This window comes from Pelophylax lessonae (genome assembly GCF_965119305.1).
Source record: "Pelophylax lessonae genome assembly, chromosome: 4".
NCBI lineage: Eukaryota > Metazoa > Chordata > Amphibia > Anura > Ranidae > Pelophylax > Pelophylax lessonae.
The window spans coordinates 66,090,373-66,106,968 of record NC_138771.1 but is presented as its reverse complement, the minus strand read 5'-3'; the positions used below and the strand labels follow the sequence as shown (position 1 = coordinate 66,106,968).

At 41.2% G+C, this 16,596-nt stretch overlaps 1 protein-coding gene across 1 annotated transcript in view; it reads right to left on the bottom strand.

Moving 5' to 3' along the window:
• Nucleotides 1–16,596, bottom strand: part of EFL1 (elongation factor like GTPase 1) — a 669,975-nt gene that overhangs the window by 392,169 nt on the left and 261,210 nt on the right. The gene's annotated exons all lie outside the window — the stretch shown is intronic.

Sequence of the window (16,596 nt, the reverse complement as noted above, 5' to 3'; positions counted from 1 at the left end):
ATCCGAGGATGCCATCACATCCAATTTTTAAAGAAAAAAGAGAAAGAAACTGAGACACTAGGTCCCAGCAGGGAAACCTAGCCTACTCCTGAGGCTAGGCAGTATAAAACTGAAGGACAGTGGTAACTGGATCAGGATAATGGCTATGGGACACCCCCTGGAAGTGTGCCTTAGTGTAGAAAGTTTTTTATTAACATTTAAAACTGCCTAGCTTGCTTCTGCAGAGGGCAACATTACCCACTAGTGAAGGCTAACTGAACGGGCAGCGGCTGTCAGAGGATGTAAGAGAAAGGATGTTTTATCCTGTCTTCCCTGATCCTCCCCTTCTTTTACTGTCCCCAATCTATCTGCTGATAGAACAGAGCCCTATGAGGCACTCTGCACATGTTCAGTTTGGTGTGTATTGATTTTTTTTTTTTTGGAGGCTGCATGTGATCAGCACAGGGCCAATCAGTAATGAAAAGAAATGGCTGCACTCAGATGTGGTCAAAATCCAGGTTTATTGGACATCCCAATGTGGCAAAAAAGTGGCCACTTTTTTGCCACATTGGGATGTCCAATAAACCTTGATTTTGACCACATCTGAGTGCAGCCATTTCTTTTCATTATTGACTTCCACTGAGGCGAGCCGGGGCGAGCACCGCTGTTGGTCATCAAGCTTCCCATTACCTTGAGCAGTGTATCTCTTTCCTTTGTATACAGGGCCAATCAGCACTGTCCAGACAGAACGTCAGGGGTCATACAGCCTTATAGGACAGTCAGAGGAGAATGAAAACTGCCCCTACAAGCTTTAACCACTGCTCAGCCAGACACTGATAGAAGTCACAAAACTGCTACATACTGCTGATGAGAAAATGTATTTAGCAGTTTATATTTACTAAAGTAATTGCATTTCCATGTTCTGTGTACTGTGGGGGACTAGATATAGTGAATGCAGGGTCCGGGGTTTAGTAACATATTAACTACTATGCAAAAATGATGTTGTGTAGCAGGCACTACAGGGTTCCTGCTTTACACCTCAAGATTTAGCTCAGTTGGATTAAAGAGTTTGCAGGTTTAGTTTAGGGGCCTGTTGACATCAGGTGCACTGGTACTGCTCTGGGCAAGGATGCCCCAATGCAAGACAAGGCAAAATCCTTGTTTTCTATCATGCCAGTTTACACCACCACCTTGCACTGGCGTGCACTAAAATAAATTGTGGTGAGATGCAATCCACCACATTGCACTGTGGTCAAAGAAACCTAATGGAATATACCTTTGACACATTTTAATAAAGTTAGCGAACACAAAAAAAAAATGAAACAGTGTAATGCATCTACACCACCACTTAAATATTAATAAAGTTGCTGGTATGAAAAAGGTCCTTAAAGGATAAGTTCGCTTTTACCAAAAACAATATTAAATGCTCTTTTTTTGCAGGCAAAAAATATGCAATTATTATTATTTTTTTTTTTTGTTAAGAACCTGTAAAGCATTGCACCTACGATCAGCAGATTATGGGTGTAATGCCACGGTCCTGCAGATTGTCTATATAGTTGTCTGCCCGTACCTCCACAGGCTGTCCAGACTTGTGGTTTTCCCATTCACAGAACACTGCGTTCATTTGAGAAGGGGAGAAGGTCCCCTGTTTGTAGTCAAAACAGGAGTGGGAGCAGGGTGCGGGGGCCAGTGCATTTGTAACATGAGTAACATGTTACAAAAGGTGAACCTTTCCTTTAAAGAGGAACTTTATACCCAAGCAAGCTGCCATCTTAGCCTATGTTTGATGTGATCAGTTATGGCACCAGCCATGTGATGCTTGACAGTTCAGTTGACAGCACAAGCAACTGTGACATTTATCTGCCAGGCTGCCAAACACGCTGCTGATAAATCCTGTGCTTACAAGTCACACTGCAAAAATACAACTGTATGTCCAGTTTACTTCTGGTTTGTTCACACTGTTACCAGTCAAGCCCTGATGAAGGGTGTGCTTGGACCCCTGAAATGTGTTGTCTACTTTTTTGGGATTGTATCCCTGAGTTTTAATGAAATAAAGTTGTACTGTATCTGGACCTTTTAGCAGTGGTGTGGTACGTCAAATTAAATACTCGTTACAATACGCTACAAGCCAAGGAGTCTGTGGAGATGCTCTGGGTTGTAGAAGCCCACTGCCCAGGATCCAGATCATTTACATACACATCAATAATACCAGTAGGATAACCCTACGGGTCCAGCGCCATCTTCCCACTTTCCTCAATTTATCTGCCAGTTAAGTGATTAGTTACACTTCAAGCTCATGAATTTTACAAGCTGCCTTGCTAGCTTTACCCTTGGCCATATCTCCTTTGTGATGTTCTTCTAATTTTATTCATGTTAGACCTTTATATTCACCATCTTCCTGACATGTATGATTGATTCACTTCTTTTATTTCCTAATGTACTGGATTGGTAAAATTTAACCACTTTACCACCGGAGGATTTTGCTGTCTTACATCCAGGCCACTTTTTGCGATTTGGCACTGTGCGACTTTAACTGACAATTGCGCGGTCATGCGACCCAAACAAAATTTACATCCTTTTTTTTCCCCACAAACAGAGCTTTCTTTTGGTGGTATTTGATCACCTGTGCGATTTTTACTTTTTGCGCTATAAACAAAAAAAGAGCCTAAATTTTGAAAAAATAACAATATTTTTCACATTTTTTTATATGAAATTCCCCCCCAAAAATGTAAAAATCTGAATTTTTTTAAATTTTTGGCCAATTTGTTTTCTGCTACCTATGTTTGGTAAAAAAAAATCACAATAAGCGTATTTCGATTGGTTTGTGCAAAAGTTATTGCGTTTACTAACTAAGGGAAAGATTTATGTCAATATTGGTGTTTTTTTTTTTAACGAGTAATGGCGGCGATCTGCGTTTTTTTTTTGTGGGACTGTGACATTGCGGCGGACAGATCGGACCCTTGACTGACAGACACTTTTGGGGGTACCAGTGACATTACTACAGTAATCAGTGCTATAAATATGCACTGTTACTGTAAAAATGACACTGGCAGGGAAGGGGTTAATTTTATTGGAGAGGGAGGGGTTAATGTATGCCTGGTGCTTACTGACATGTGTGGGGGGAGGTGACTGAGTGACACAAGGACAGATTGCCGATTCAGCTATGCTGAATCCTGCAATCTGTCACTGTTTGTCACTTAGGAGATCCGCCCGCTTTGTTTACACAAGCCGGCGGATCTCCAGACTCGATTCCCCGGCGATCGGGGAAGAGCAGCGGTGATCACCGCCGCTCCTCCCCTGGCCCGACTCCCGCTGTGACAGAAAACAGCAAGAGCGAGCCTCCGGCGGCGCGCGAGCGCCGCCCAAGAGGGGAGGAGTCCAGCGGCGTAGGTCTACGTCGTTGGACGGGAACGAGCCACTTTGCCGCAGTACAGTCAATGTGACTGGTCAGCAAGTGGTTAAACCAAAGATTTCCATTTTCTTCAGTTCCTTTGTATGCTTACATAAAAAAAAAAAAAAAAAACGGCAGAATCAGGAGTGAGACTGGTAACCGTGCCAAAAAACACAGCATACCCCTTTTCGAAACCACAGAGGTAGCGGCACAAAGTTGGATGTGGGGAAAGTAGATAGTTTGTCTTTGTAAACATTTTTCTTAAAAAAGGATGGTTATAAAAGCAGAACTCTACTGAAAAAAAAAAAAAGTAAAAATCTTTAGATCTGTTAGCATGTGATGACAAAATAATGTAAAACAAATGTGATTATTGTACAAGGGTCACATGCTGATCCAGATTGAACCTTCTTCAGAACATTCTGGCAGGGTTGCTGTTGTTTAAACATTTTATATATATATATATATATGCTTTTCACAGATGGTTTAAATATTGGGTAATTTTCCCTAAATCCAGGCTTACCTCGAACAAAAGGTTTTATATTTATCAAACTTTCAGACAAAGTCTGTAAAATGTGAAATATATCTTTATACTCTGTCTGCTTTCTCAACGCATTTATATTTGGTGAAAATAATAAAATAACTGTTACAGTATGTTCCTCTCATTAGTTCTATGCTGGCTGTTTACTCATAATTACATTAAATTCCTAATACCAGAACTTTTTTTTTTTAAAAGCACTACATCAACAGGGAGACTCCGAACTAAAACAATGTATTTGGTGCTATTCATCCTTCAAATCCCCAGATATTCAAGCATGGGTAGTAGAATGTTAACATACAGCCATCGCCGTTAAAACTCCCAGCTACTAGAACACCTTTGCACTATATGGACAGAGAAACTGATCTGTATCTTTAACGGGTTGAATCCTGGCCGGTAAGGCTGGGACTGGTTGAGATTCAAACCATCTTTGGGCAGGCATGTTGTACCAAAGTCAATCAATCGATTAACCTGGATACAATGAACCTGTCAGATTTTTCTACATGCGATTACTGGCAGTGGCTATAGCTGCTAACAGTAATTATTGTGTACTGCAGGCAGGGAAGGCTAACCCTGCCGGGAGAACGCTATATTGCTGCGGGAGGCATTCCCCCATCAACACTGACTATGGTGGAAGGAACAAAATCGAATCATCTATGGGCTGCCTTACAGTATATGGCCACAAGTGTGTCCGTGTATGAACCTTTTTGGCCAACTTTGGATGAGTATGTATACACTTAAAAGCAACATAATTTGACATAACTACCCATCTTAATGTTTGAACTACAGGAAACTTAAAAATTCTCGAAACTGCTCGATTAGGTTTAGGGAGCATGGAAAAGTAGATTTATTCTAGTTTTCCTCTGCACTGCTAGATCTGTCTCCACAGTGTCTTCTCCCCAATGCTCCAGTGGCCTAAGATCCTCATGTCATCAAGACCAATATAGGGGTCATAGCCGTGCATTGTATATGAGGGTGACAAGGAACAGTCCACCGCCATAGCAGGAGGGGGGGTTGTGCAGTCTGCATGGATAGCAGAGCATCAGGTAATTGGGAGTGCTTTCACCCCCCACTAGATCTAAATGAGGAGTTAAGCTTTGCAGTGCAGACATAGTCCGCTTTACGAAAGAAATTTCAGAATTCCTGGAGTATAGCTGTAAAGCCTTTATTATACATGCCAACATGCTCAGGGTTTTAGGTTCTCATCTAAGCATTGCTATAATATGCTAGACCATCACTGTCCCGTTACACAGTAATTTGGTCATCTAAGAACATCTTTCTTTCCTTGCAAGGAAGATGTATTCCCAAGCATGCCCAGTGAAGAGTCCTTGCTGTCAATGCCACACAGAAATGCTGTTCTGTCAAAATGTCAATACAAAGATTTTTTTTTAAATCAAAGCCACCCCATCATATTTTAACATGGTTTTAAAGTTTAATCTTAGTGACACAGCAATAAAACTTAAAGAGGAAGTAAACCCTCCTCTGACACTTGTACCTATAGGTAAGACTATGATAAGGCTTACCTATAGGTACTGTAAATATCTCCTAAACATGTACCGTTTAGGAGATATTTACCTTACATGCAGCCAGTGACGTCACTGGCGCATGCGTTCTGAAGGAACGGCCGCTGGTGCCATTGTTCCGTGAGAAAAGCATACCCCGTGAGAAATGCATACCCATGTCACTTCCTGTGAGGAACAGCTGAGCAGCGTAGCAGTGCGCATGCTCACAGCCCCGGATATGTAATGGAACAGCTGAGGAGCTTACTAATGCGCATGCAAGGAGGGTATGAAATGATCACGGCAGTGTGTGTAACGCGGCGGTTACATTAAAACAGCTCGGCTGCAATATGAGTCATCTCCGCTCCTGTCCCTGTCACTTCCCTGATCTCGGCTAGTAAATATAAAAGCGGCTCTCGGCTCCGTGATTTATCTTTTCATACACCCGCCGCCGCTTTTATATTTACTAGCCCAGATCAGGGAAGTGACAGGGATAGGAGCGGAGATGACTGATGTTGCAGCCGAGCTGTTTTACTGTAAACGCCGCAAAAGCTGAGGCGGTGTAACGTTACACACACTGCCGTGAAAAATCCATACCCTCCGAGCATGCGCACTAGTAAGCTCCTCAGCTGTTCAATGACGTAGTGGTGACGTAGGTGCACAGAAGGTGACGAGGGTATGCATTTCTCACGGGTAGGTTTTTTTCACGGAACACCGTTCCTTCAGAGCCCCGTGCCGTGACCATCGGCACCCGCGTGCGGGAGTGACATCAACGCGGCTCCGGCCAATCAGATGGCCGGATGCCACGATCCCGGAAGACGGGCGACTGGACGTGTCGCCCGTCATACAGCTAAGTGGACGGCACGGCGGGGGCTCGTTCTAAGGTAAGTATTTCATAATGAGCTAGTATGCGATGCATACTAGCTCATTATGTGTTTCTCTTTCAGGTCGAAAATAAAATAAAATTTTCGTATGGGTTTACAACCTCTTTAATACAATTTATTTTTACTCTTTTATTATCCTTTGTAGCTTCCCACTGCTTCTGATTTCATTCAGCCTGTTTGCATCCACTTCTTGTCTACATCCACTCCTGCTCAGGCTTCATTGATCCATTCTCACATTTTCAGGTAGTGCTCAGCGCAGCACATCACCCGCTATGTGTCCCTTAGCCTGTCTTCAGCACAGCTGTATGTAGAGAAGCTCATTGAGCCAAGAAGGCACAGACACAAAGACAAGATGCCAAAACCTGTGGAGTCTGGATCCTTAACAATGGACTATGGACGAGATTGGAAGACATTGCCCGGCAGCAGCACACCTCGCCTAACCCGAGTGGTTAGCAGGTAAAAGCAGCTGGATTCATTCATTCCCATGCCCTCAACATTTTTCACCCAGCCCCTGGGGCTTAATCATGGAGGCGGGGCAAAATCTGTTAGGGCCGTGGCCTGGATGAATTGAGCGGAGGCTGCTTTTACCGGGTAACCACTCAGGCTGGACGATGGTAAGTGGCGGCCAGCCTATCTCTTCCTATTTCTGCAGTGTGCTTGGGGTCTTGACAAACCTTTCTCCAGCCTGCATCCTCACTAGTCAGCGGCATTCAACTCACCAGACCTTGCCAGCCTGAGCGGGGGCCCCTAAGCATTAATCGTGGGTCAAAGTACTGTGGACACTTCATGCTGCTTAGACCTACAAAAACTGTGTTCTGTTGCATCTCCTTGGCAGCACTCTCAACCACTGGTTAAGTAGCAAGGACTGTGTGGACATTATGACTGCTCACTGCCTGTTACTCTAGAATGTTTGTGAATGTATTTTCACACATTTTGTGTATAAAACAAATTACACTATGATGGTTTGCTACACTATTTGTGTTTTTTTTTTTCTTTCCTATGTTTTTTGTGTTATGCCTTGAGCTAGGTGCAACCTGCAGTAATGGTGCTATTTTCTATTTAGTTCTGCAGCAACCTTCCCCACACTTGTAATTTATACAAATTAATTTATCAATTTTTGTAACTTTGCATTAAGTACTTTTCTGTTACTTTCCTGGAGATCAGAATTTTATTTTTCTCTGCCTTTGCTCTGTGCAGCTATCCGAAACTAGCATTTGATTCACCCCATTACCTAATCTATCACATACATTTATTTCTGATCCTAATGTCTTGTACTACCTGGATGCCACATATTACTAGTTTATTTTTCTTTAAATTCAAAGCGCTTGCATGAAAAAAATAAAAAAGAGAAAACAAAAGTATTCTCTGTATCACTTACCCTAGACTAAGCACATCGAGGTAGGGAAGGCAGACGCCCATCTAGAATGTCAAATTGGTGTCCACTTTTGACATAAACAAGGTCTTTTTATTTTAACAAACTTACAAATGGAAGCAATTCTATTACTTTAGAACTGGCGGGTAATTCACAGAATGCCCAACACAATAAAGACATTCACTGTACTTTGCCCTGCATAGATGTGCGATACTGACCCCCTACTACACAGTAAATTTGGTGTCTTTAATTTAAAATAAGTCTCAGTTGCATGAAGACTCTGCAAGCTAAAATATGGTGCAAATGCATTTCTTTAATCTGACTAATCTGTAAAGAGTATCAACTATGGGATTTATTTAGCATTCGGTTCAGAGCAGACTTCACTGGTAGAAACCCAATTCATTTAAATACGATATACACATGAAAACCCTAAACATTTAAAAGGCAGCGAAGGTTTGTCACGTCCATGTATTGTACTGCCTTTACTCAATTAAACATGTTGTGGCATAGGACTTTGAGCTGTAAGTCCATCTGTAATGAGCCGTTTGTTTCAATTTAATTTTGGTATTCCAAACTCTTATTTTTGGCATTTGTATGCATAAAACTTCATATAGTTAGCATAATGCACGGCCTATTAAATGGCAGGTACACATGATCAAATGCCACAGACTGAGGATTTTTATTTTTAGTGATCTAGGAAAAAAAAAAAAAAAATAATCATCTTTATTTGCCATTATGGCCTTTGTTTGAAACCCAGATTTTTTTTCCCTCTTTACTTGATCTTTAATGATTTATTAGCATTCCCACAGTCCACGCCATGCAGAGCCCTTTCCAGTTAAAATCAATGCTGTGTGTGTTAGAGCTTAAATGACCAAAAGCAGGATATTCTGCAGGATTTAAGTTCTCACCAATGACCACATTGTAATGTTCGTTTCCTCAATTTATAGCTCTCACATCAAAACAGTTCTTTGATCATTAAAGCCTACTAAAGACCAAAGGTAGCATGGAACATCTTGTTAGGCCCTAGCACATTCTGCCTTGTTAGTAACCACCTACAGAAAGTCCAAATTGCGTTAGCGGATGAAAATAACATTGAGCGTTTAGTCACCTTGGTTTCTAAGCATTGCATTAAACATTTTCACAACTGAGCTGGCGGTTAGGTCGGCAGCTACAAGGTTAAACCTAGGAAATACGCTTATCCATGATTAAACCTTCATTTCATACCTTGACCATTTAATTGCAATGGGCAATGCTACACTAATCTGGAAAGCAGCTTCGCTAATTTGCAGCATCATTTGTAAGAAATGTCTCTATATGGCTACAGAAACACACTTTAGCTTCCTTTGAAGTAGTAAAACACGTTATTATAAAACAGGAGTCCCTGCTAACCGCCATGACAAATGCAGAATACTCATTGCTTCTGTGTTAGTCTCCTTGGCGTGCGAGGGGGAAGGACTGTGTCATTTTGCTCCCGCTTGGGAATACCAGCTATTGAATAAGAAGCAGTGGCAGTATGTGCTTTGCTCAGACATGGTCCTCAGAGAGGCAGTATTGACTCCACATGACAAAATCACTTTGTTACCTCTAAGCGCTGCTTTGTGAGGTCAGGGGTGATTTACCGATCCCAAGTCAAGGTTCAAAATTAACTATTTCAGCTGCACAATGGCAGGAATTATGCCGTTGTTTTTTATTTCTAGTACAAAAGCAATTTGATGGAAAATTATTCCACATTTACCCAGTTTCCAGACTAAGCTTACTGGGTCATTCTACCCAAGGCTAGCAATAGACAGGTCAATAAAAGATTTGTCCATCCTTGGCAAAGTTACTGCTTGCCCGAAGCTGATGCAACTTTTTCTTAGATGTGTTAAAGACTCATTCCCTTTTTTAAAAGATAAAAAAAAAAAGATATTTCTCCCTAATTGTCACAAATATTTTCTAGTATGCATTGTGACCAGTGCATGGGATTTCTTTATAAAGCCGTTCATTTGTTTGTTTCTTAAACCTTACAGTGCCTTCTTCTCCTCTCCAAAGCTTTAGGCCTCAAGATGAGGATTATTTTTTAACATTTCACCTTTTGCAAAAAAAAATAAATGCACCCATTTTGCAAAATCTTCCTTCTGCTCAAGCCTTCAGCTATGAAGCTCAGGAAGTATGAATGGACTAAAATGCAGTGAACTCACAATATTTATGCTTCAAGGAGAACTACGATCATTCTGCAAAGGTGGCAGATCAGAATTTGTTTTATTCAGATTCCTGTGAATAAATGAAGAGGCTGTGTAGGTGAAGCTATTCACAGTCACAACTATTTCAAATCTGAACGAAATCGGCAAGGAGTAGAACCCTGCGATCCAGTAAATGGGGACAGTTTAGAGGTAGGGGGCTGTGTTCCATGTTCCAAAAGGTGGAGTTCGTTTTTAAGATATGCAGGTCAATGAAATAGCCCTTTACACAGCAGTCCACAAGTAATTCTAGTGAATCCAAACATTTAAAGTGATACTAAACATACCTAAATTTACATTGTCCTTTCTCTTTCTGTAAGTGGATGATGGCACTGTAAATATTTTAATAAAAAAAAAAAAATCTAAGTACCCTTTTCCTAATCGATATACAGTTTTCACAAGGCCTGGCTCTTTCCCAGCCTGTTTGCAGGGAAACATAAGCAGGAGGAGCTTCTAGTCCTCTGCTGCTGGTCACATGTTCAAAAATAAATAAATAAATAAATAAAAAACAGCCTTTGGGATACAGAGTAAAAAAAACATAAGTAATATCAATAAACCATTTTTGTTATACAAATATATATATTTTGGCACTAACATGGTATGGATGGATTTTTGCCAGTCACAGGCTGTGTCACACCCCTCCAGCCTGCGTCTTAGAAAAAGAGGGAGGTGAAGCTTCCATCAATCTACATGCAATATCTTACCCCTATTGTGTTTAGCTGGTTAATTGGCATGGAGGAGGAGGGAGGGAGGGAGCTGTCATTTACCACTGTGTATATGCCCACATTTGTGACTCTATATTCACATGGGCTACTCAGATGTGATTGGGAGGAAACACTCATCATAGAAACTCACTAAAAACTGAGTGCAGAGTTGCCAACACTGCTCTGTGAAGTCTCTAGCTGCATTGGGGACTTGGACAGAAGAGGAGATAGAGAACAGCAGGATCAACCAGTTTTTTTGCAGAATACAGAAAACAACTCTCATAGTGACTGAATGAGTATGAACAACATGTAATACACCATTTATTGATAGTTTTTTATGATGTGGGGTTAGTAGCACTGTAAGTATAGCCAGAATGTGCACTCTTCTACCTGTCAGCTATACCGTACCTTTTTCATGGAATCCCCACAATATGCTTGAATATCTGATTCCTCAAAATAAGAATACAAACTTGGCATGAGAGCTGCTCTGCTAAACTTGTCTTTATGGCTACAGAATAACTCCCAGAGCAAAACTTAAGACTAGGACCGTCAAGTAGGTGAGCATAGTAGGAGACTGGCAGTACCTTTATGTTTCCAAATTGAGTCCTGTTCCAGTACTACTAAGATGTCCCAGGAGTTCCACAATAAAGCCTTATCCACACTGGACATTATAAAAAAGCCAGTAGCGTTAAGGTGTAGTTGTAGAGCGTGTTTTTCAGTGTTTTTTTTAGCTGTAGCGTGTTTTTTTTTTTTTTAGCAAAACTATACTCCCATAAAAGCTTATGGCTCGAAAACGCTGATAAACACCGAATAGCCCGTTTTTTCTTTTTTTAGCATTTTTCAGCTTTTATCAGAGTTAAAGCGTTTTTAGAGCTTAAAAACTCCTCTTAAAACCCACTACTTTTGGGGGGGTTTTTTCCAGCCAAAAAACGCCCCTGCCAAAAACTACTAATAACAGCCTATGTGTGCATTGACACATAGAATAACATGCTGGGGAGTTTACTGGCTGCAGAAAAAAAATGCCTGACGCCAAAAACAGCAGCTGTAAAAACGTCCAGTGTGCATGAGGCCTAAATCTGTTAAGCAGGTATTATCAAGAGTTGTACTATATATAGGCTGACATTGCCTAACTGTTTTTTTTTAAATACTAGTTATCAAGTTACTAGGGCCAGACAGGCAACTAACATGTTCAGAGGATAAAGTCTACAATGGAGGCACATATATCAGCACAGGTTTCCATTATGAAGAGGCTGCAAAGGGCTATAAAGTGTTGTAACCCAAGGCAACTAATTATAGTAGCAGTTTAGCCAAATTAGACAGATTTAGCGATTTGTGAGCAGTGGCTTTGCCCCAGAGCTCTATGCGTCCTACTATTAAATTTATCCTAACTCCCCTATGGCTTTAGAACATGTATAAACAAAGCAACTAGAATGCTAAAACTGCAATAAACTGGTCATTTGAAAAAAAAAAAAGCATACAAATAATGAATTTCCCTTCTGTTATAATAATCGTTCATGTTTACTTTTTCAGCGATTGAAAATATCAAGTTGCCCCACAGAGATCTGCTCTAGCTCTGGAAAGAGACCGACTTAAAAAAAAAAAAAAAGAAATAAGAACTTTGCACATCTGGAAGAAATTTTAACTTTCCATGACACGGTTTAAGTTTTGGAAACTTAATTTTCACTAGATTTCACATCAACAGATGGCAGACAAACACGGCCTATTTTTAGCCCATTGTATCTTTTGATTGGAAGTTTACAAAATGCCACAACATATAAGAATCAGGCTCTGCTAACATTTAAATTTATCCCTGCATAAAATCAAAGTAGGCGATGTGATCTCCCAACAATTATCTGTTCTATTTCATTGTTCTCTCCTGGGGAAACTTGTCTTGGAAGCATCATGCTGAAATATAATCCCAGTTAATCACATGAACTCCATGAATATTATTAATATATGTATTTAGTTTCTGAAGCCCAGTGGCTCATGTTATCAAAAGATAAACTGCATTTTACAAATTACACAGATTTTCCATTTTAATTGCAAATCAGGAAGACCTATTCAGTTGAGGATTTTTAAGTAGACCTAAACCATAGTGAAGTGATGGTTTGGACATGTGCTGGCAGCTTAAAGCAGACATATGCTTTTGGCCATCCAGGGTAAAACAAAAGGTTTTCTTTAATTCCTCGTGATTACATTCAGTAATGGAAGCTAAAGGAAATTTCTGATAGTACTTCCAGTCGTGAAAGAGCATGTGACTTACTCTATGTAAAAGCTCTGAGGCAACCCACACTGTCACTTCATGGGTTCATAGCCCTTTGTAACCTAAAGCCCCGTACACACGTGTCGAAAATTGGCAGGGAATTTTCAGCCAACGTCCGATCTGCCGATTTTCGGCTTGTTAGTATGATGCTTCCGACAACCGACTCCGACTTTTCAGCTGAAAAAAATCTGGTGTGCAGACTATAAAATTTTTGTTGGCCGTCAAAACACGGCCGATTTTCGTGCAGTCAGTACAGATTTCGACAGGGAAAAATCTTATGAGCAAGTCTGGGCATGCTCAGAGAAGAAAGAACACAAAGAAAGCAAACCAACACATGACATCACTTCTGAAGAAGATTTTTGTTGGGCGAGAAAATTTGTTTGCAGTCTAGGCACATTCCAACCAACAAAAAAAACACTCTGGACAAAAGTCGGACGATCGGTCGGCCGATTATCGTTGCGTGTGTACGGGGCTTAAGATTCCAGTGATTTATAGATGACACAAGGCTCTTCATTGGGCAGCATAAAGAAGGCAAATACAAACACATCTCTAAAGGTATGCCTTTAAATGAACCTAATGCTTTGTCGGCTTACTAAACAGCTTAAAACAAAATACAGTGCCTTGAAAAAGCATTCATACCCCTTTGAAACTTTCCACATTTTGACATGTCACAATCAAAAACGTAAATGCATTTTATTGGGATTTTATGTGATAGACCAACACAAAGTTACATAATTACGAAGCGAAAGGAACATAATAAGCGCCGGTTCACACTGGCGCGACGCTACTTTCAGGGGCGACCTCCGAGATCGCGGTGCGAGCAGCGCGCCGCGACCTCGGAGCGGCCGCCACAGACTTCATAACATTGAAGTCTATGGCGGTCGCCTCCTGGTCGCCCCAAAGAAGCTCCGGACCCTTTTTCTAGGTCGGAGCGACTTGTGTCGCTCCTATTAGAACGGGTCCGTAGCTTCCCTATGGGAGGCGACCTGCGGCGACCTGTGAGGCGACCAGGTCGCCTCACAGGTCGCCCTAGTGTGAACCGGGGCTAAATGGTTTTCAAAATTGTTTACAAATAAATATATGAAAAGTGTGGTGTGCACTTGCATTCAGTCCCCTTTACTCCGATATCCCTGACTAAACTCTACTGGAACCAATTGCCTTCAGAAGTCACCTAATTAGTAAATAGAGTCCTTCTGTGTGTAATTTAATCTCCGTATAAATACAGATGTTCTGTGAAGCCCTCAGAGGTTTGTTAGAGAACCTTAGTGAACAAACTAAGTTCACCTTAGTGATCACACCAGACAGGTTATAAATTAAGCTGTGGAGAAGTTTAAAGCAGGGTTAGGTTATAAAAAAATATTTCAAGCTTTGAACATCTCATGGAGCACTGTTCAATCCACCATCCTAAAATGGAAAGAGTATAGCACAACTGCAAACCTACCAAGACATGGCCATCCACCTAAACTGACAGGCCGGGCAAGGAGAGGATCAATCAGAGAAGCAGCCAAGAGGCCCATGGTAGCTCTGGAGGAGCTGCAGAGATCCACAGCTCAGGTGGGAGAATCTGTCCACAGGACAACTATTAGTTGTGCACTCCACAAATCTGGCCTTTACGGAAGAGTGGCAAGAAGAAAGCCATTGCTGAAAGAAGGTCATAAGAAGTCCCTTTTGCAGTTTGCGAGAAGCCAAGTGGGGGACACAGCAAACGAGTGTAAGAAGGTGCTCTGGTCAGATGGGACTAAAATTTACCTTTTTGGTCTAAAAGCAAAACGCTGTGTGTGGCGGAAAACGAACACTGCACATCGCCCTGAAAACACCATTCTCACCGTGAAACATGGGGGTGGCAGCATCATATGGGTATGCTTTTCTTCAGCAAGGACAGGGAAGCTGGTCAGAGTTGATGGGAAGATGGATGGAGCCAAATACAGGGCAATCTTAGAAGAAAACCTGTTAGAGTCTGCAAAACACTTGGGATTGGGACAGAGGTTCATCTTCCAGCAGGACAACGACCCTAAACATACAACCAGAGCTACAATGGAATAGTTTAGATCAGTGTTTCTCAACTCAGGTCCTCAGGGCACACCAACAGACCAGATTTTAAGTATTACCTTGGGGAGGCAGACTAGAAAACTGCAATCACTGAGCAGAAAATGATATCACCTGTGATGTATTTCAGTTTTCTTGCAAACCTGGCCTGTTAGAGTGCCCTGAGGACTGGAGTTGAGAAACACTGGTTTAGATCAAAGCATATTCATGTGTTAGAATGGCCCAGTCAAAGCTCGGACCTAAATCCAATTGAGAATCTGTGGCAAGACTTGAAAATTGATGTTCACAGACGCTCTCCATCTAATCTGACAGAGCTTGAGCTATTTTGCAAAGAAGAATGAGCAAAAATGTCACTCTCTAGATGTGAAAAGCTGGTAGAGAGATCCCCAAAAAGACGTGCAGTTGTAATTGCAGGGAAAGGTGATTCTACAAAGTATTGATTCAGGGGGGCTGAATACAAATGCATGCCACACTTTTTAGATATTAGTAAAGCATTTTGAAAACCATTTATCATTTTTCTTCCACTTCACAATTATGTGCCACTTTGTGTAGGTCTATCACATTAAATCCCAATAAAATACATTTACACTTTTTGGTTGTAACAAGACAAAATGTGGAAAATGTCAAGGGGTATGAATACTTTTTAAAGTATATTTCCGTAATCTGCATATGCTGATTGTTGTTGGGGTCATTTTCACTAGAAAACAAAGGGCATTTACTACACTTCTGTCAACAAAGGAATGGAAGTGACAGATTTGTAAGTAACTAAACTTAAGTTTGGGAGGTTTGAAAGGAACTTTTTCTGCTGCTTGATAAGTAAGGATAGACAAAAAATGGGAAAGAATCCCAACAAAAGTTCTATATGCGGGGTTGATAAGTAAGGAACCCAAATTCCTTGAAAGAAAGTAGACTTTTTTTTTTTAAGATTCACCCTGGTCTAATACAAAATAAAATAATATAGAATTGTATTTGAATTCTAATTACATTTATTGGTCAACCTAGTCTACAGTTTCCTCATCTACTCCTGCTCTCCATCCTAAATTGGCAACCACTGTTCCTAGGTTCACAGAAGACCCCAGTAAGCACCATGGTTGTGAGGCAGGCAAAAATGATTGGGCGACCTTCGCTCTTTCGTGGACACAGTTTGTGCCCATTAGGAGTGTCTGGGACAGGGTGGGGCCCCCTGCTAGCCGGTCTGTTGATGAGCTTAGTGAGTCCTCTGGGCTCTTGATGTACCTCCTTCCGATGGGAATCAGTCTGGGGACTTGTTGTATTTGCTGTTTACCTTTTAGTAATCGACTTCTTAGTCACCAAGGATGTGTTAAGTCATGTTTTGATATGCACTGTTCTGATGCGTGGTACTTTTCTGTATGCCCCCCCCCCTTTTTTTGCTATATTTTTGCTACATTTTCTGTACCTTTTCTTTTATGATTTGTACTTGTACTGCATTGTTTAAAAACTCAATAAAAAACGATTGAATACTAAAAATGATTGGGCGACATCAAGGCAAATCCAACATGAAAATATTAGCTGACTTTTTTATGTATGCGGGCCCCCCAAACATTCACCTAGATCAGTGGTTCTCAACCTCAGTCCTCAAATACCCCCAATGAGGCCATGTTTTGGGAACTTCCCTTGGATAAAATAGCTCTTATCAATACCATGTCATTGATATTGATTTAAAGCAGCTGTGCAAAGTAAAGG